Source organism: Heterocephalus glaber, unplaced genomic scaffold, assembly GCF_053883595.1.
Source record: "Heterocephalus glaber isolate CG9 unplaced genomic scaffold, H.glaber_assembly_v1.0 deba00001429, whole genome shotgun sequence".
Lineage (NCBI taxonomy): Eukaryota > Metazoa > Chordata > Mammalia > Rodentia > Bathyergidae > Heterocephalus > Heterocephalus glaber.
The window spans coordinates 15,217,343-15,237,429 of NW_028258294.1; the positions used below are offsets into that span (position 1 = coordinate 15,217,343).

The following is a 20,087-nucleotide window of genomic DNA, read 5'->3' on the forward strand; positions in this document are numbered from 1 at the left end:
TCACAGGAAAGTTTATAATAATCAATGCCAATATCCAAAAAGGAAGCAATATCTCAAATCTGTTACATGTGCACAGTGGAAACCATAAAAAAATTATCATCTCGTCCTTTGTAACAGCATGGTCAGAACTACACATTATTGCATTAAGTGAAATACGCCAGATGAAAAAGACAAGTACCTGCAGTATTACAGAATTTGGTTAATAATTCTAAGAGTCTTTGGGCTGATTATTTTGGATGTTTTGTATAGAAGATCATGTCATCTACAAATAATGATAATTTGACTTCCATATTATTTTCTTTGCCTAATTGCTCTTTCTAATATTCTGAATACTATATTGAACATGAGGGGTGATAGTAGGGATCCTTGTCTTTTTCCTAATTTTAGAGGGAAAGCTTTCAGTTTTCCCTCATTTAATATGATCTGAACAGTATGTATGTCATAAATGGCTTTTATCAGATTAAGAAAAAAATCCTTCCACACTTATTTTCTTCAGTGTTTTTATGATGAAAGTATATTGGATTTTGTCAAAGGTTATTTTTGTGTGTCTATTGAAACAATTATGAGATTTTATTTGTCCTTGCTTCTGCTTATGTGATGTAAAACACTTATTGATCCGTGTATAGTAAACCACCTTAGCATCCCTAGGTTGAAGCCTAATTGGTAATAATGCATGACTCTTTGATGATTTATTGCATTCTGTTTGGCACTATCTTGTTAATGATTTTTGCATCTATATTCTTTGAAGAGATTGCAGCATTCCTGTATCCACTGAGAAAGAAATTAGGAAAAACAACCATTCACAATAGTACCAAAAAAATAAGATACTTAGAAATCAACATAAATAAAGACAAAAAAGACCTCTACAATGAAAACTACAGTATTCTGAAAAAGGAAATCAAAGAGTACATCACAAAGGGGAAAGATAATCCCTGTTCTTGAACAGGCAGAAACAATGGCCGTACTCCAAAATTGATATAAAGATTTAATGAAATCCAGTCAAAATTCTAGCAGTATTCTCAAAACTGGAGAAAACAATCCTAAAATTTATAAGGAGGAAAAGAGACCCAGAATAGCAGAAGAAATCCTGAGTTAAAAGGCCAAATTGATAGGCATCATAATCCCAGACCTGAAGTAATATTTCAAAGCTACTGTGATAAATGCAGAATGGTACTGGAACGAACAGACATGAGGATCAATGGAAAGAGGATGAAGAACACCAGGAGCACATTCAACTATTTGATCTTTGACAAAAGGGCTGAAAACCTACACTGGAGGAAAGATAGTCTCTTTAATAAATGGTGTTGGGAAAACTGACCATAATATGCAGTAGATTTAATCTAGACCCAAATCTCTCACCATGTGCTAAACTAAAATCAAAAGAGATCAAAGAACTAAATGTTAAACCAGAAGGACTTAACTTATTGGAAGATGAATTAGGTAAAACTCTTGAAATTTTAGGTGTAGGGAAGGAATTTCTGAAGAGAAACCCAGTTGCACAGAAAATAGTACTGAAAACCAACAAATGGAATCATATGAAATTTAAAAATTTCTGCACAGCAGAAGAAACAACCAACAGATTGAAAAGACAGCCTACAGATGGGGAAAAAAATTCATGAGCTATTTCTCAGGCAGAGGACTACTCTCTACAATATACACAAAACTGAAAAAAAAAAAGTTAGACCCCTTAAAATATAAAACTTAATCAAAAAATGGGCAAGCAAAATGAATAGACACCTCGAGAAGAAGTACAAATGGGCAATAAATGCATGAATAAATGCTAACATTGCTGGCCATTAGAGAAATGCAAACTAAAACATCAATGGAATTCCATCTTACCCCAAAAAGAATGACCATCATTATGAAATCAAATAATAATATTCTGACAAGTGTGCCAGGAAGAAGGAACACTTTTATACCGTTGATGGGAATGTAACGCAGTACAACCATTATGGATATCAATATGAAGATTCCTCAAAAAAATGCAAGTAGAAATTCCATTTGACCCAGATATTTCACTACTTGTTATCTTCCCCAAAGAGTTAAAGACATCATGTTAGTGTGATGTGATATATATATAGATATATTTATATATATTTATATATATCACATATATGTAGATTTGTGTGGCTCTAAATCTTGTAAGCAGCCTACATGTTCATCAACAGATAAATAGATAAAGAAAATAAGGAAGGATAAATGAGTCATTTGTAGAAAAATGAATTCACCTTGAGTCCATATGATAAGTGAAATAAACCAGACACACAAGCTTAAGTATTCCACAGGTCTTCCTATAAGAAAAACTTTAAGTATAAATAAAGGGCAAAATAAAAGATAGATATTAGGAAGTAGGGAGATAGATCTTTCTCAAAGGAGAAGAAGCTCAAGAGATAAAAAGGGGGGAAGGATGAGAAAGGGAATGAAAAAAGTAATTGAGATGGATTATGTACCTCTACCAACTCCACACAAGGAATGTAAACATTATGTACTGTAAATATATGCTAATAAAATGTACAAAAAAGGACAAGTTCCCTATAACCTCCCTCATATGTGGAATCTTAAAAATTTTGATTTAGTAGAAATTGAGTGTAGAATGGTAATTTCCAGAGTGTGGAGTGTGAGAGGGAAAGGGTCAGGAAATTGTCAATCAGTGGGTGCTAAGATGCAGTTAAATAGGAATAAGAAGTTTTGATGTGTTACTGGACAGCAGCATGACTATATAAAAATATTGTATTTAAGTAATCTAGAAGAAATGACTTAAGGAACCATAGATGTTTGAAGAAGAAATAAATATTTAACCTGATATTGACATTAGGCAATGCACATATATGTATCAACACATTGCATGATACCCTATAAAGTGTACAATCTTTATATGCAGTAATTAAAAATAAACATTAAAAGGCAAAATAAGCAGGAGAATAGAGATTATTCATATACATGGATAAATAAAGAAAAGAAAGAGAATGAGGAATACATTCAAGAATACATTGATGATGAATGTCATTATATTGTATACCTAAAATGTACCAATTATTAGAATGAATAATCAATAATGTAAAATAGGAATAAAAGGTCCAAAGGGGTAGGGGTAGTGGGAGGCACAGGGGAAAGGAAAGACGGGAAAGGAAAAAATGATGAGAAATGGGAAAAATGGAAATAAAGTCTTTGTAAATACGGAAGGGTGGAGGGCGTGAAGGGAGGACTAGGAATGGGGAAAAAATAAGAACCAAGATGCATTATATAAAGGTACAATTCTCAATGAGAAATGTAATTATGTTGTATACCTACAATGTACCAATAAAATAATTTAATACAAAAATATATATATATATATATATATATATTTTGTCCAAGAGTACAATAAAGGGTTAATTTGAAAAAAAAAAAAAAGAATACATTGAAGTATGCTGTTTCACCACATTTCACTTGGCATGACAGTTAAACAATAGTATCTTTTCCATAGGAATACATAAACTACAACAAAGATCAGAAGTCCTTCAATTATAAAGTAAAAATCAAACCCATGTGCAATTTATTGGATAATATAATATGATAGGTGAAATGTAAAATTTAAGGAATTTCAAGTTTTAAAAATCAAGATTAAAATTAAATTGCTTATATCTCACTTTGGCAATCATAATGGCACAGCAGTTTTATTTCATGAACATTTCAAGAATTTTTTAAATAACAAATAAACACATATATATAATAATCAAAAACCTAAGATTCACTGAGAGACTTTAAAGGTGTGACATAGAGATACTTTATGCTGAAGTTTTATTTTACATTTCAAAAGTAAAGAAAAATAAATGTGATTAGAAAGCAACCAATTGCCCTACTGTAATCAAAAGGGATCAGGAAGACTAATAAACTCATCATAGTGCCAATGTGATACCAATACAATAATTTAATCATGTTATTAGTGATATTTGCAATGACTGGACTAGCATAAACAATTAGTATCTAGGATACTGTTTCACAGTAGAAAAAAACTAATTCCACTAATTAGCTCTAGTTCTGCTTCTATTAACTACACACTTTGTACATACTAATAATCTTTTTTTTTAAATATATATATTTATTGCTACATTTTAGGTATAAAATACATTTACATTTATCATTGGGTGTTTGTACAAGAACATGATGCATCTTAGTTTTTATTTTTTCTCCCATTACCTGTGCACCCTTTCCTATCTACACAGAGTTTGATTCCATTTTTTTTTCTCATAATTTTTTTCTTTCCCTTCGTCCCTTTCCCCTTTCCCTTCCACCATCCCCAAACCCTTGGACTTTTTCTTATTTCAAATTATCAGTTATTCATTTTAATCATTTTCATCCTTATTTACACTTTCAATTTCTCACACTAGAGAAACTATTTGGTATTTACACATCTGTGTCCTATTTGTTTCACTTAAGAGTATGGCCTCAATATGCATCCATTTAGCTATAAATGTCTCTAGTTTCTCATTCTTTATGGCTGAGTAGTACTCCATTTTATAAAAAAACACATCTTCTTTATCCAGTTTCCAGTCGATGGGCATTTGGGCTGTTTCCAAGCTTTAGCTATTACAAATTGTGGCACTATAAACATAGGTGCACGTATATCGCTGTGGTATGATTCTTTTAATTCTTTGGGGAAGATTCCCAGTAGGGGACGAGCTGGGTCAAATGGGACCTGTAGTCTTAGTTCTTTGAGGTATTGCCATACTGATATCCACAGTGGTTGCACCAATCTACTGTGGAGAGCTGCGTGTGCCGCGCCTTAAAGATGGCGCTGGTTTCCGCCTTCCGCCGTCCCGACGGCGAGAGCTCTTTATGATAAACAACTCCTTATTTGGCTGTGATGTGTCTGATGCTCTGCCCCCTCTTACGTGTACCTATCCGCATTCGCCACATGACTATCCGTGATTGGTTGGTTCAGGGGTACTTATTCTAGGGACGGGTGCTCCCCAGGGGTAGAAGAAAAAGAATGTTAAGTTTTCCTGAATAAACTGCTAGAAGAAGAGCGTTGGTGTTGCGTCGTCATTGCTGGTCAAAGGCGAACGCGACAATCTACATTCCCACCAACAATGGAGAAGGGTTCCTTTCTCTCCCCTCCCCTTCCAACATTTGTTATTGGTTGATTTCTTGATAGCAGCCATTCTTTCTGGGGTGAGGTGGAATCTCAGTGTTGTTTTCATCTACATCTCTCAAATGACCAGTGATGTTGAATATTTTTTCATATATTTATTTGCTCTTTTTACTTCTTTGTCTGAGAAATGTCTATTCATTTCAGATGCCCATTTTTGAATTGGGTCTTTGAATTTGGGAGGTCTGATTTTTTTCAGTTCTTTATATATTCTTGATAGTAGACCTTTGTCTGAGCTACAGCTGCTAAATATTTCTTCCCACATTGTAAGTTGTCTCTTAGCTCTGTTGGTAGTTTCTCTTGCAGTGCAGAAGCTTTTTAATATGATGAGATCCCAGTTGTTGATTCTTTGTGCTAGCTCCCATGCTACTGAAGATTTTTTCATAAAGTCTTTTCCTATGCCAATGTCATCAAGAGTTCTACCTAACTTATCTTCCAGCAAGTTTAGTGTTTCTGACTTAATATTTAGACCTTTAATCCACTTCGATCTTAGTTTAGTGTGCAGTGATAGGTATGGGTCTAGTTTTAATCTCTGACAGGCTGAAATCCAGTTTTTCCATCACCATTTATTAAATAGGCTATCTTTCCTCCAATGAGGGTGGTTGGCACCTTTGTCAAAAATGAGGTGACTGAGTATGTCTGGAGTTGTTTCTGCATCTTGTAATCTATTCCACTGATCCACGCGTCTGTCTATTTGCCAGTACCATGCTGTTTTTATCACAATAGCTTTGTAGTATAGTTTCAAGTTGGGGGTTGTGATGCCCCCAGCCATGTCTTTGTTGCCTAGAATTGCTTTTGCTATTCTAGGTTTCTTCTGTTTCCAAATGAATTTTTGGATTGTTTTCTCTAGTTCTGTGAAGTATGTTGTTGGAATTTCAATTGGCATTGCATCAAATCTATATAGTAGTTTTGGAAGTATGGCTATTTTCACTATATTGGTTCTTCCTACCCAGGAACAAGGAATATCTTTCCATTTTCTTATATCCTCTTCAATCTCCTTCTTCAGAGTGCTGTAGTTTTCAGTGTAGAGGTCTTTTGCTTCCTTTCTTAGGTTGATTCCTAGATATTTCATTTTTTTAGATGCTGTTGTAAAAGGAATTATTTCCCGAATTTCTCTCTCAATGGATCTGCTATTTGCATATAAAAAGGCTACTTTAATGAATCTCTCAATTAGTTCTAGAAGACTTTTGACTGAGTTTTTTGGGTCTTCTATGTAAAGTATCATATCATCAGCAAATAATGACAGTTTCACTTCTTCCTTTCCTATCTTTATTCGTTTTATTTCTTTCTCTTGTCTAATTGCTATGGCTAATGTTTCCAGAACAATATTGAACAGGAGTGGTGATAGTCGGCATCCTTGTCTTGTTCCTGATTCTAGTGTGAAAGTTTTAAGTTTTTGACCATTTCATACTAATAATCTTATTGTCAGCTTCTGTTGGGTTAATTAAAATTCATGTCTACAAGGACAGACAAAAACAAAAATATATGTTAAATACAAATTTTACAAGATCAAATTTAAGCATTTCAGAAAGTGCAGGAGTATTAGAAAAGATGTATACTGTATTCCAAATTAACTCATGGCCATTTTAATATGGGTTGCATACATACTTTTAGATTATAATTTATAAGTTAAAAATGTGCTAATGAAATACTTTGTATGGGACACAGAAAATTTGTAAGGTAACATTATTCATTCTTTGAGTAAAAGAACATAACCTTAGAAAACTATTGATTTGGATTTTATTCTGAAAAAGGTTTAGACACATATTATTTCTCAGGCTCCAGCATTAACCTGAAGTAAATACATTTTGATGTAATGTGTATTTGTTTGTTTGTTTATATTTTACTATTTCAGAGTCTGGTAAATCATTTCTAAGCAAATTGTATAGATTCAGTCCTGAGTGGAGAATATTTCTTTCCATTTATTAGAAAAATTTTATATAGGATATTCTATTTGTGTCTAGTAGCAATGATTTGAACTCTAGAATTTTATTATTTACAATTGTAATCATTAGTGAAAATGAATATATACTGGATAACATGTTACAATTACAAAGGTCACAGTATATTCAGCTACAATCACTTTATATTCTTATTAAATAGATATAGAGGTATGATAGATATTAACTGGACTTTATTCAAGAAGATTCAGAACAAATCTGAAATGATAATAATTATTCCTGTGCCTTAAATATTCAAAGTCCAAAGATTCTCTCCAGTGGAATTGCCAACTGTTGTTGTTATATATATATATATATATATATATATATATATATATATATATATATATATATGTATATATACATAGTGGGAATTAGAAAGCAGGAGTTGAATTCTTGAGGTCTATTCTAAGCCCAGCAAAAACGGTAAAAAGAGTAATATAAATTTTTTAAATAAATATTATTCTAGGAAAAAAATACAAATCATGCAATAACTCAATAATACTGCCAAATGAAGAAAATTATTTCAGATTTTCAAAATCTTTCTTAGACTTTTATTTAATTATAACAAATACATCAAAATTTTGGGGAATTTTTTATCATATTCATTGTTTTTGAAACAGTATTCATAACTGTAATACACCTGTGTGTATACCCAATCTTCTAATACCAAATTAAAAATCAGTTTTTTATTCTTACCTTATTTAAATTCATTGAATTTGAGATATTTATGCATGTTTTTTTCTTCAAATTCTCTCTTGCTCTGGTTTCCTTGACATCTTTTTTCATGGTTCTATTCCTACGCTGATGATACTCCCTTTCTGCATCCCGTACTAGTTCTTATTTTCCGTAACTCTAAAAAAGGGTCTTCCTAAGGTTCCATCTTTACCTTTGAGTTCTTCTCATGACCTCATTTAGAAAAGAAAAGTCTTCTCTTCACATTAGCAGACAACACTGCTTAATTATGGTCAAAACAACATCTCTGATCTTCAATCTCATTTGCACAATATTCAGTACATCTTATATTCACAGCATACTCAACTGTAGCACAATTAAGCTTATGTCACTCTCAAAATTAAACTCATAATCTATCTCTTCAATATATATTCTCTATCTCACCTTAACATTTAGTTTTGAGCAATTAGAGTTTGCTTTTTGTTTTCTTCTGCACAGTAGATTGGGTGGAACATTTTGTTTACTTGTCTTTTTACATATGCACTGATGAACATTAAGGTCTGTATAGGGAGGGTCCATTTCTTATTTGTTCTGTTCAAGATATTTATGTGTTTTCCACTACTCAGAAGAAAATAGATATTGCAGAGTGACTTCTCTTGTCACCTCCCTTAAATGTAATTAGTTCCCCAAGCCATACTGATTCCTCATCCTAAAAGCTTCTGCAAACATAGCTTTGACACATTTTTCGTTTACTCTTTCCTGATTCATGACTTCAAATATTATAATAGCATTTTAGCTGGTTTTTGACATCAGTTCTCTTTATCTATAAAAGGATCTCTTCCCGAGTAAACTTTAGAGTGATTCCATTTCCTTTAGATGACATAAAAATCCCTTTTTCATGCTGCTGCTGCTTACTCCAATGCCATGTCTTGTTCTGCATTTTAGGGATTCCAGCATCTACCCATATTTTCTAACTTTAATTTTCCCAAATTGGAATTTGGTACCATCCTTCATACTTCTACTCTCTGTGACAGATATATGCAATGTGACCAAAGAATACAGCGAATGTTTATATTTAAGAAAATATTACAGTAAAAGTCACATTGCCACTAATAACCTATAAAATATTCCCTCTCTTTGAACACATTTATTCTACTGTTTTTGTCACCTTTTGAAGCAGTTCTGGAAGTCCTCTTTTGTATGTGTCTTTAGTTGTGCTGCCCTGGCTGCTTCCATATCCTGAACTGATTCAAAACTTTTATCTTTGTGGTTATTTCAACTTTTGGAAAGAGCTAGAAGTTGCACAGTGCCAAATCTGGTAAATAAGGAAGATGAAAACATATAATGATGTATCTATGAGCTTGCACTTCTGTTACATAATACTGGGAACCAGCATTCATCATACATTTGATCAATCCTTGTAAAGACACTCAGGAAAGAGAAATTGCATACCTGCTTCAGAAAGTGGCAAAAAGAGTGGGATAAGTGTCTCCAAAACAAGGTTGAATATTCTGAGATGGATTAATGGACGTGTAGTATTTTCCTTTAAAATAAAAAAAAATACAGATTATACAAATATATTTACATTTAAACATTCACTGTATGTTTTGATCACTCCTTGTAAATGCAATATAAACACTGATATAAATATAGGTACAGGCAGAGGGAGAGAGAGAGAGAGAGGTTTAACTATCTCTAGTCAGTTCTTCAGTCATTCTTCTGAGTCCCTTCAAATGACTGTCCTTGGAGAAGTGTGCTCCTTCTTGCATAGAGAGTAATGAGGACTTCTCCAAGTGTTCCTACAGAATGTTGAGAGTGTGCACCTTTGTTAAAGCACTTACAACGGTGGACTTACCTCTATGGTCTATAAGTTCCATGAAAGTAAAGACAGTGTATCTTTTTATGTGACAGTGTCAGAGAATTAATAGAAAAATATGTGTGAAAAGAAGATAGGAATTTTTAAATGAAAATTTGTGTTAATTATCAAATTAATCTACCCTGTAAAAATCAATTTAATTTCAATATTATACATCTCCAAGAAGAATTGGGACAAAGAACCTCAGATTAAAATCTGATAAATATAAATTAATTTGATAATTCTTTTTTAAATTATAAGCTCATAAAATAACACTCAACATAAGAAAAATAAATACCCAGATAGAAAATAGAAGACATTCCATTGTATACATTACTATTTCAGTAACACTAGGAATAACTTTCCTTTCTGCTCTTTTAATCTATTAATTACTGAGAAAAATTTACATTAAGAGGTATTTGTAGTTGAGTAATTGACTTTAGTTAAAATTCAAGTTGTTCTGAGATGTATGGCATTAAAATGGTTTTAATTCTATGGATCTTCAAGTTACAACTGGACTGACATATATACAACTTGGGTTGAATTTTAATTTTAACTTCTGAACAAAGTTTTGAGTTACAATACAAATGCCAGCTGCCTTGTGCTTTCAGATGGTCTCAAATACAAAGAGTTAAAGAGTTCTGAATGAAGCAATACAACATCCTTCCTGTGCATGGTTAATTGAGAAACCCTGGGCCAATGTCTCTCTAAGGACCCTGAGATCTACCTGTATGGAGGAGAGAGACTTTGAAGGATGTGTAGAGGAGCATGAGCCTTCAATTGATCAACCTGAGTTACAACCAGCCCTCAGGAACAAATTTAGTTTGTAAGTCAAGGGTTCAGTGTACATTTTAATAAGAGTTTGGAAACTATTTTGCAGGACAGAATCTTAACATTGGTTTATATTGAAAAAGAGACATAATACAAAAAATCAAATAAAATGTATGCATAAAGATAAGCACTGTATAATCTCACTTATATGTAGAATCTAAAAAATAATAAAGGGCAGGGGATTTAGCTCAGTGGCGCCATGCCTGCCTCAATAGTGCAGTTCGATCCCTGGTACAGAAAAAAAAAAAAAAAGTCAAATAATAGAGAGTAGAATGGTATTATCAGGAGCAGGGAGTAAAAGGAACTAGAAAGACATAGATGGAAGGGTAGAAACTTGCTGTTATATAGATACATATGTCTAATGGTTAATAAATAATAAAAAGAATAAATCCAATACACGCAATGTAGATTATAGGTAATATACTGGAAATTTACTCAAAGAATAGATTTCAAGTGCTTTTGCCACCCACCCACACGTAAATACAGTCACACACATAAATGTTCACGTATACGTACACACACACACAAATTAACTAAGGAAAGTGATAGGTAGATTAATTTGCTTAATTATACTAGTTATTTATACATTCAAATACCTACCTACATATATATATAAACACCATGTTTACACCATAAATATAGACAATAAAAATACAATCTTTAATGTAGGTATAATGGGAAGACTAGTTTTGCATACTTGATATGTTTTCATCTAGTTCTGCCCTCAGTAAGGCAATGACTCCACTAAGAACCTAAAGCCAGCATAGATGTCATAAAAATATTGTAGACCACATTCATTTCTCTACCATTAAAAGTGGTTCTTGTGCTTTCATTTATTTTCATTTTTACATGTGTGCACTATCTGCAGTCCAGGCTTAAGGAAGTCTGAAGCATAAGCATACTTGGCTCAATACTATAATGATAAGAAAGTCCATGAATGTGTGTGTACAGATGTATATACACAGACATATGTATTCCCAGTGACACACAACTGAGAACAAATGATGACAAGATCAGCATTTATACCAATCAGTATAAGAGAAGTTGAGGAGTCAGAATTTTAATTCAGATCATATGAGAATAAAAGTTATGAAAAGAAAAAGGAGAGGAAAAATTACATTCTATCTTGATCTGAGAAAAAGAAAATGGCACAGCTGTAGTTTGCCCTTGGTAGACAGTTGCTTGTGTGGGCTCCGCTTTGCTAAGGAAAATGTCCACAGAGGATAAACAATGACAAATTACACCTGGAAAGACAAGGTGGTCAGGAGTGGAAACTGACTAACCAATGTCAATCCTCCCAATGAGTCTTTCATACTTTTGCAAATTGGGTTTTTCTTGTCCATATTAAAAAAAATCCTCTGTACAGAAAACTAAAACTTGTTTTTAACAGTTATTCTTTTAATATTCAAAAGATCTGGTTTGGTGACTTTTCTATTACTGTTTTCAAACTGCTCCTGGTCAAAAATACACTATGTAATACAATAGCTCATTACGCATTAATTGTGCTGATCTCCACTGTAAAAAGAGCATACTTCCTACCCTGCAGGGCTTGTCACTGTTGGTGGCATTGAATTAAGTTTCACTGTGAGTATGGAACACTCACTGCTGTCACTTTTCAGCAAAACTGTTATTTTTTTCTTGTCTCACAATGTTTTCCGGTGGGTTCTGGTACAATTTCTTCTGTTGCTGGATTCCTATCAGTATCTGCTACTTCATTAGCAAGGGTCATTTAACACAAATACCTGAGCCGACAGGATTCCACCCTGTTCAGGCTTTTGGCTTTACTGGAGACTGTCCAACATAGCCTTCTCTCTCTTTACTACAAGAAGACTATCAGCCCTCTGTGAGCTTAAAATTATTAATCAGTTAATGATTGAAAATAAAATCACACATTGTTGTACTTTGGCACCTGAAGTAATTTATTTTCATTTAACTAGGAGCTTATCACCTATTGCAGTGAAAGTAGTTTTATAGTATGTGATTTTTTCCTTTTATATAAAGTTTGTGTAACAGGAAATAATGAGAAGTGTATAAAAGGGGTGTCATACAGCTACAATATATTGATTAAGTTTTGTTTCTATATTAAGTGGCCTTGGTATCTTTGCAAGAACGGTGCTATTTAAGCATAAAATATCAGTGTTATATTTGTACTTGCATAGTTTATAAATTATATCTTAAGATTGCACAGACACCAAACAAGTTTTTACCATTGTCAGCAAGAAAACCCAACACAGCTGTTCCACAAGCAGGCTCCTGCATCATCGAAACAATTGCCATCTGAGCCCTGATACCTTCCTTCCTACCATTTATGGTAAGTGAAGTTGATTATGGTTTAGGTAGAAAGAACATAGACCAATTTCTAGATCCATGTTGAACCTCACCTGATAACAGGAAAAGACTTTCCTAAACTCATGAAGACAGACGTCAGATATAAATTGCAGTGAAGGCAAATAAATTTGATACAATACAATGTAATTGCTTCTGAACATAACAGCATTAATTATGTAAAGTATATATTTTTCTCCAAAATCATTACCTTTACATGACAATTAGCATGGTGAAGAAGGTATTATTCAGGCAAAACACTATAATGAGAGAATATACTGTACTCATTCTTTTACATATATGAACATTTTATTATAGTCTAATATTTAATTCATTCATCTTTTTACTGTGGTTATATTTGGGGCTTCCTAATAAGTGTTAACTGAATGAAGCATAGAAGCCTGGGTATGTGAAAATGTCATAATCTGTCAACTCCTAAATTCATTCTCATATTTTATCTTGTTATTATTTGTGCTCAAATTACTTTCCATTTATTGGCTTCTTTACACATAAATTCTGTTTTCTTCATGTGGTACAAGCAACTTGTTTTGTGGTGATGTAATTCTTTTCCTCTAATCAGAATGGGGATTGTTTCCTTGAAAAAGTTAAAAATGGTAAACCAGAAGCACTGGACTTGGGTTTCAATTTCAACTATAGTGGTAGTATAAAATGCAACACCAACTCTGAAACGTTTAATGCCTAGTGTATAGTAAGCTCTCAGCAAATGTTAAGAGCGCTTGCTATGCTACAAACTGCAAGATCATCTACCAAACTTTCTGATATTTTTCCGATTTACCTATGTATTTATTAAATGCTGTATATTAAATCTCCGTACAACTCTTATTATAGATTCACGTCCTAATTTGGGGTTCCTCTCAGTTCTCTTAAAAAAAAAAAAATGCTCAGAAAGTCCCTAGTACAGAATTTAAATGACATTGCTAATTAGAACATGGTTGCCATCTAGCGGTTGCAATCAATAACTACAGGCTTAGTTACCAAAAACAAGTAAAAATGTTCTTTTGCTTTAAAATACAACCGCTTAAGGGTGAACCTCAAATAAATGAAGCTCCCTACATATATATTCCTCCATCAATTAAAAATTTAAACACAAAGTGCATCAGAGTGTGGGGAGATTTATTTCCTGGTTCACAAATGTATATAGTTATTTCTATACATTAAAAACCATCAGAAATTTTGAAAAAAATGATCCATGAATATCACTTAGAAATGAAATGAATCAAGATGTAGACAAAACCAGGAAGAGATGGTATATAAAGGTGAGAATAGTATTGCACAGCAATTTTAGGAAGATTATTTTGTGTAGGGCTAGAAATCAAAGAAAACTAAATGTGTGTGCCCAAGGTGGGAGACACGACAGGGTTAGAAATTCATCAAGATACGACACAAATATGAAAATCCTTCAAAATAAGAGACCAAAAATTAGAATGAATATAAAAAAACATTAGATATTTCTATCTCAGATTAAGATCATTGGTGTGTAAACAGAGGCTATATGGAGAACTATGTAGTCAGGAGTATATGAATCTTAAACGTATATGAGATACTAGTGAGAGAATGCCATAAAAAAGAAATTATACAGCTATAGACATAATTGTATTAAAATTAATCTCTTCTTGAGACTGAAGTAATATCCATAAAAAAATAGAAATTCTTATCTTAAGGGAACTACTGAATAAGAAGTAACAAATAAACTTCCTATTTAATTTAGTAAGATTTTAACTTTTACTCCTGCTTTCTAAAATCTTAGTTTAATTGCCAGTTTATTTTTCTTTCCAAGGAGGAATGTTTTTGTTAGACCAAGATGTTGCAGAGGGTTAGGATGAGATCCACTTTGAGGCAATCAGATGTTTGCAGCTTTTGCCAGCAAAAGTTGGTACCATAACCACCAAAATAGTGGAGTAAGAGCTACTCTGTCATGCTTCTTAATTGCTATTGGTTGCAGATATTATCAACACTTCCACAAAATAGGCTATGTACTTTAGCACTGCTTACTGAAGCAGCTGTTAAATTAAGTCAGTATATTTTCCAAATCTGATTCAGATAAGTTTATTTTTGCTTTCACAAAAGAGCTAATATATGTAGTGAGATTAATGTTCTAAGAAACAAATAAAACTTAGAATTCTCACATTTTGTCTCATTCAAGTGAAAGTTTACTTTTAGCTCTTCATGTTTCATTTTTGCATAAAGGAAATATATATATAATATATATTATATATTATATATGGAATGCTAGTGTACACTGACAATTCAGGATTTTTATTTCCTTTTTTTATGTAAGTACTTTTATGCTCTCATTCTTATTAACATATAATATATGGGATAAAAAAATAGGAAATGTTAAGTGCTAAAATTTCTTCCAATAGGCAAAGTAGATGATCTAAGAAAGATAATTGGTCTAGATACTAACTGAATATTGCATGTTTTCCCTACATTTTATATGACAATTGGGTAGACTACACTAATAGTTTGATCTATTAATTAGGACCTTAAACCACACAGGAATCAAATCAGAGAAAGGTGGGGGACATATTTAAATAAAAAATTTTGTAACACAAATAAGACAAAAGCTTTGAGGTAACTCAGCTGCTACAGATATGCTGCATCTGCTTGCTTGCCCACTGGGGAGTAGGCAATAAAGAGGTTGAGACATTACACAAAGATTGCCAGAGAATAAGATTAGATGAGCAACAGGGCATCTAGGTTGAGGTACTATAACTACAACATGAGAAACTTACCTACTAAACTGCTCAATTCACTTACAAACAATATTTTAAAATATTCAATGTTCAAAGGATATTTTATCAAAATAAATGATGAGCTGGTTAATTTCAAAATGTCACTGGCATAATCAAACTGAGAAAAGTAAGTGATATTTTAATAATGTTTTATTAAGTAGGAACAATTGGGATTCTATAACAGGGGCCACATAGTTTCATGTCTTTAACAGAGAAATATTAAAACAATGACTTAAAATTCCACTGCACAGGACAATAATAGAAAAATCTTAGTTATGACATGTGAAAAGAATAGGTATGTATTTGGAAAACAGAAGTTAGTTTTCCTTGCTTTGTAAAACTACTACAATGAGTTTTCCCCATTTTACCACTTTTTCTTTAATTTCAGACATTGGCAGGCTTATACCTGTACCCTGTGGTATAATAAGATATAGAAGTGTGCATGATCTATAGAACCTTCACTTTCCAAATAAACTATTTTAGAAATACACTCTGTAAGAGCAAAGTTTGAGATTTTTTCTAGAGAGATGAAATCAAATAGAGTAACATAGTATAGAATATATAAAGATAAAATAACAGAATATATATTTGTGTAATATAACAAAATGAAACATAAATTATAAGAGAAATAAGAGTACATTTTAGATTCTGCTGAAATATAAATATGAACCTTTCCACCCCAAACCAATGAAGCTAAAATTTTCAATTTTAACTGACAGAAACAGCTCTTACTCTCTCTAGTTAAACAGATTCAACATCTCCTTTTACTCTCTCTGAATTAATGGAAAAATTCAAAAGTAAAAAATGCTACTCTATTGCTTACTGTGTCAAAAACATGTTTATTCCCTGTTCTGGGGTAACATTGCTCTTTTTATACAAAATGAAGATATCATAAGCTTTTATATTCTTTAATTTGAAAGGAGGAAAGATCTAACCCACCCACATCAAATGAATGAGAAATTTTCTTATTCACATTACTTGTGGGATGGTACCTAGAATCACATGACTAGTAGTACTGTCTCCCCTACATCAGCTACTAACAATCTCAGTAGTAAGCTTGAGGCTTTTTCTAAACAAAAGCTCAATGAAGTTTTCTCTACAAATTCCATGTCTAGCTTCATATCATTTATTCTATTATCTCTTTACCCTATATCTTGATTTTACTGGTATACATTTTGTATTCACTTTTAATTGAATAAATTTTTATAAGCCAACTTATATCCTTTCTGGATCAAGGATAGTTGAAAGTATATGAAGTAGCCAAGACTATCAAACCAAGTGGAAGAGAAAGGTATTCTAGAAAAAGAAAGCCATCAGCAAGCTCTCGCTGTATCTCACCTAAAGCTGTATGCAATCAATTATAATGAACACTTAAAGGTAAAAACCTCATTACACAATAAAAAAGCTTTAGGGCTCTCAGACTTTGAATATATTTTGTGATATATTTAAAGGGCTCATAAAAGCCCTGGTGATTATTTCTGTTAACCAACAGCCTGATGCCTGAGTGGAGCCAGCAAGCAGAGAAAAAGCCCAGAGAAGTTGAATCTCCACAATCCTTCAACTAACACATAAAGAAAATAACCTAATTACTGGAAAGCAGGAACAAGATAATAAAAAGTAGGGAAAGGTAGAGAAGCATCAAAGGCTAACGCACAAATTTGTCTTTGCTATGGAAGAAGCAATCAGTCTAGATCCTGAGGGTAGCCATTGACAGCAGACTGGGTGTTTCCACCACATCCGTGGAAGCATGAGAAGAAGCCAAGAAACAGGAAAAAGACTAAGTTTAATTAGCAGAAAAGCTGCAAGAGAAAGGGCGCAGAGCTTGCAGCAGACAGCTCCCAGCCACAGGCTGCAAGGCACTGTGCTGGTCACTCAGCCCGAGCAGGGTCAGGCTGGCTCAGCACACAGGAGAAACGGATAGCAGGTGTGACCCAGACCCCGCGCACGCTCAGGTACAGACACGCAGAAGTAGTTGGCAGGACGTGGGATTCCTTTCCACTGCACACAGGTGCAACGCAGATTCTCTACGGAAACGCACTGCCAAGGAAATGTGAGCTAATTTACTTAACAGTCAGTTGCCACCAAGCGAAAAGAGAGAATTGGAGAACGAGTCCAAGACTGAGAGAGGAAAAGTACAGAGGGGAGACTGGCAGAACAATGGCACTAAAGCTGCCACACTGTGGATTTACTACCTGGGATATTTTTCCAATTACAGCTATTGTGATATAAAGATTCAGGAAAAAGGAAAAGGAGCTGCAGTCTGAGAATAGGCAGACCATATCCTTAGTTTTTTTTTCTTTTTCTTTAAGCACTGACACAAACCATCAACACCAGAATCCAGAAGAAATAAAACAGTCCCAAGCTAACAGGGCTTAGATGAAACTCGCAAGTGTACAGACAAAAGAGAAGCGCCTCGCAGCCAGGACCCAGGACAATTCTCCAAAGTGCTCAAGTCCGCTCCAAGCCTAGCCAGGCGAAGGCAGGAGCCCGAGACTGAGCCGGAGAGGAGAGGCCTGGCAGCGACGGGCAAGGGGGCACGGCGGTCCCCGCGACCCCAGCGGTGTCGAGCGAGTGTTAAACACCGAGAGGTCGCAGAGCGGGGCGCCCTGAGGGGCGGCCCTGCGCACTCGGGAGGCCAGGGGAAGCGCCGCCGACCGGTGACGCCGCGAAGAGACGCGTGGAGCCCGCCGCGAGCCCCGTGGTCTCAGCCTGGACGCGCTAAGTGAGCCCTCGCCGCCCAGGCGCTGAGCGTGGGGCGCGGGCGGCGGGGCGGGGAGGCCGCGAGGACACAGCCAGTGAGCGGCGCAGGCGGGCGCGGGACGCGCGGGCGCATTGGCGGAGAGCGCTGGCCGGATGCGGCCGGAGGAGGCGCCGCACCTGCCGCCCGATATAACCAACTAGCGAGGGGGCGGCTGCGGGCAGCGGCCAAGTGTCATCAGAGCTCAGGCGGAAGGGGCGCGTTACCTGGGCCCCCTCTTCTGGGAGAGGCAGGGCAAGCTGGAGGAGTCCCTCTGAATGATTAAAAACTCCGCAGTCCCCTCCTGCCACAGGCTGGAAAGGACCCTGGGAACTGCTCAGGCTGAACTGTGCGGACTGGCGGGAGCAAGGGAGCCGGCAGCCGGCAGCTGCGGAGCAAGGACGGGGGAGCCTGGCCTCGCACTGGTAAGTGGCTGGCGATCCTTCGCCAGTGACTGCTCTCCGTGGCTGCACTGCCTCTCCAGCCACCCAGGGGTTCTGACACACTTGCTCCTGCACAGCCGTCCTTGCTTGCCACGTAGCGGAATGTAAAAACTGTCAGACGAAGCTCGTTTTCTGTCAACATGCTGTTTTTCTCGGCTAGGATTTTATGTTGAAAAGTTGAAGCAAGAGCAAATATAATCTATTTATATATCTCAGGACGCCACTAAAAATAAGAGTAAACAATTCATACAAATAAATTAGAAGGTGTAAATGCCAGCACAGGATAAGGCTGTTTCTATGACAAGAAAGTCACTGTTCAGAAAATAGGATGCTGTTCTCAGGTGCCCACTGGATGTCTGACGACTGAGCAGTGTGTTTGTGAGGGTAGAGCCCAAATTACTAGGCATCTGGAAATGCAACAACTTGTTAAAATTCAGCAGGGACGCTGCATAAGTGGAGTTCTACAAAGTTTGGGGAACTGAGAAAAGCAATATCTTGGTTTATACTGAGCTATTTTATTTCTGGTAAATGTGGTATAGGAATGAGTTGATTAACTAATATGAAAATATGCTCAGAAATCTTTTTTATTGTGAAAACTGAGACATATATATATCACATTGAGAATTATTTGTTACAACCTGGAAATATTTAAGTTGTTTAAAATAATTTTATTTTGAAAAGAATAAGAATCCACTAAATATTTTAGATTTCTTTTCTTTTTAAATTGTACAACCCCTCGTGCATGAACAATACAATTCAGTGGGTTATTTGAATGCAGGTTTGGCAGCCAAACAACTTTTAAGCTATTCCACGAGCAATGGTTTACTTATGTGCAATTCATGGTTTTTTAATTTAAGAAAAATAATCACTCAGCAGTTCCCTATTTCTACTTTGATTCTGACTTTTATCTGTGGAAATAAGGATTTTTAAATGTTGATATTCATCAGGATACTTGATTTACAAGCACAAACGTAGTGAGTCAAATTTAAAAATTAATGAAAGCATATTTGGTTACTACTGTATTGCAACAGAACTGGAGAAATACTAATGAATATCACAGTGAGCTTAAAGAAGTTCAACGTGGTTTTTATTATGTCTCTAAATATAAAGGATGTCATTATTAGAGCATCATTTTTTAAAAGGGCAGTAGTCAATTTTGAGCGACTCACACATGTTTCTTTGCATATTTTCCTGTTTCACACTTACATCACTCTTAAGTTTTGTGGGAACCAATATTGAGTCCTAAACTTGACAAGCAAATTTGCCCTGATCAAATGAATAAAAATAAAATGACTATGTAAGAATGTTCACAAAAAATAAATGATTGAAGCAAATATATTACATGTAAAAACTTAGTCAAAGAAAGAATGAATTTCAGAGTTAAACAAATAGGA

At 34.7% G+C, this 20,087-nt stretch overlaps 1 protein-coding gene and 1 long non-coding RNA gene across 6 annotated transcripts in view; one reads left to right on the forward strand and one right to left on the reverse strand.

The window, feature by feature from the left end:
* Positions 1-3,656: 3,656 nt before the first annotated feature.
* Positions 3,657-18,609, reverse strand: LOC147827893 (uncharacterized). Its single transcript, XR_015451555.1, has 3 exons — positions 18,478-18,609; positions 9,199-9,289; positions 3,657-6,588 (listed from the first exon to the last, which is right to left on the reverse strand). It is a non-coding gene; the product is annotated as an uncharacterized LOC147827893 (long non-coding RNA).
* Cntn5 (contactin 5) overlaps positions 18,272-20,087 on the forward strand; it is a 1,206,007-nt gene continuing 1,204,191 nt past the window's right edge. For all 5 annotated transcript variants that reach the window (XM_087212119.1, XM_087212127.1, XM_087212125.1 and 2 more), the window contains exon 1: positions 18,272-18,675. The gene's annotated coding sequence lies outside the window, so the exon portion shown is untranslated. The remainder of the gene's footprint in view (positions 18,676-20,087) is intronic.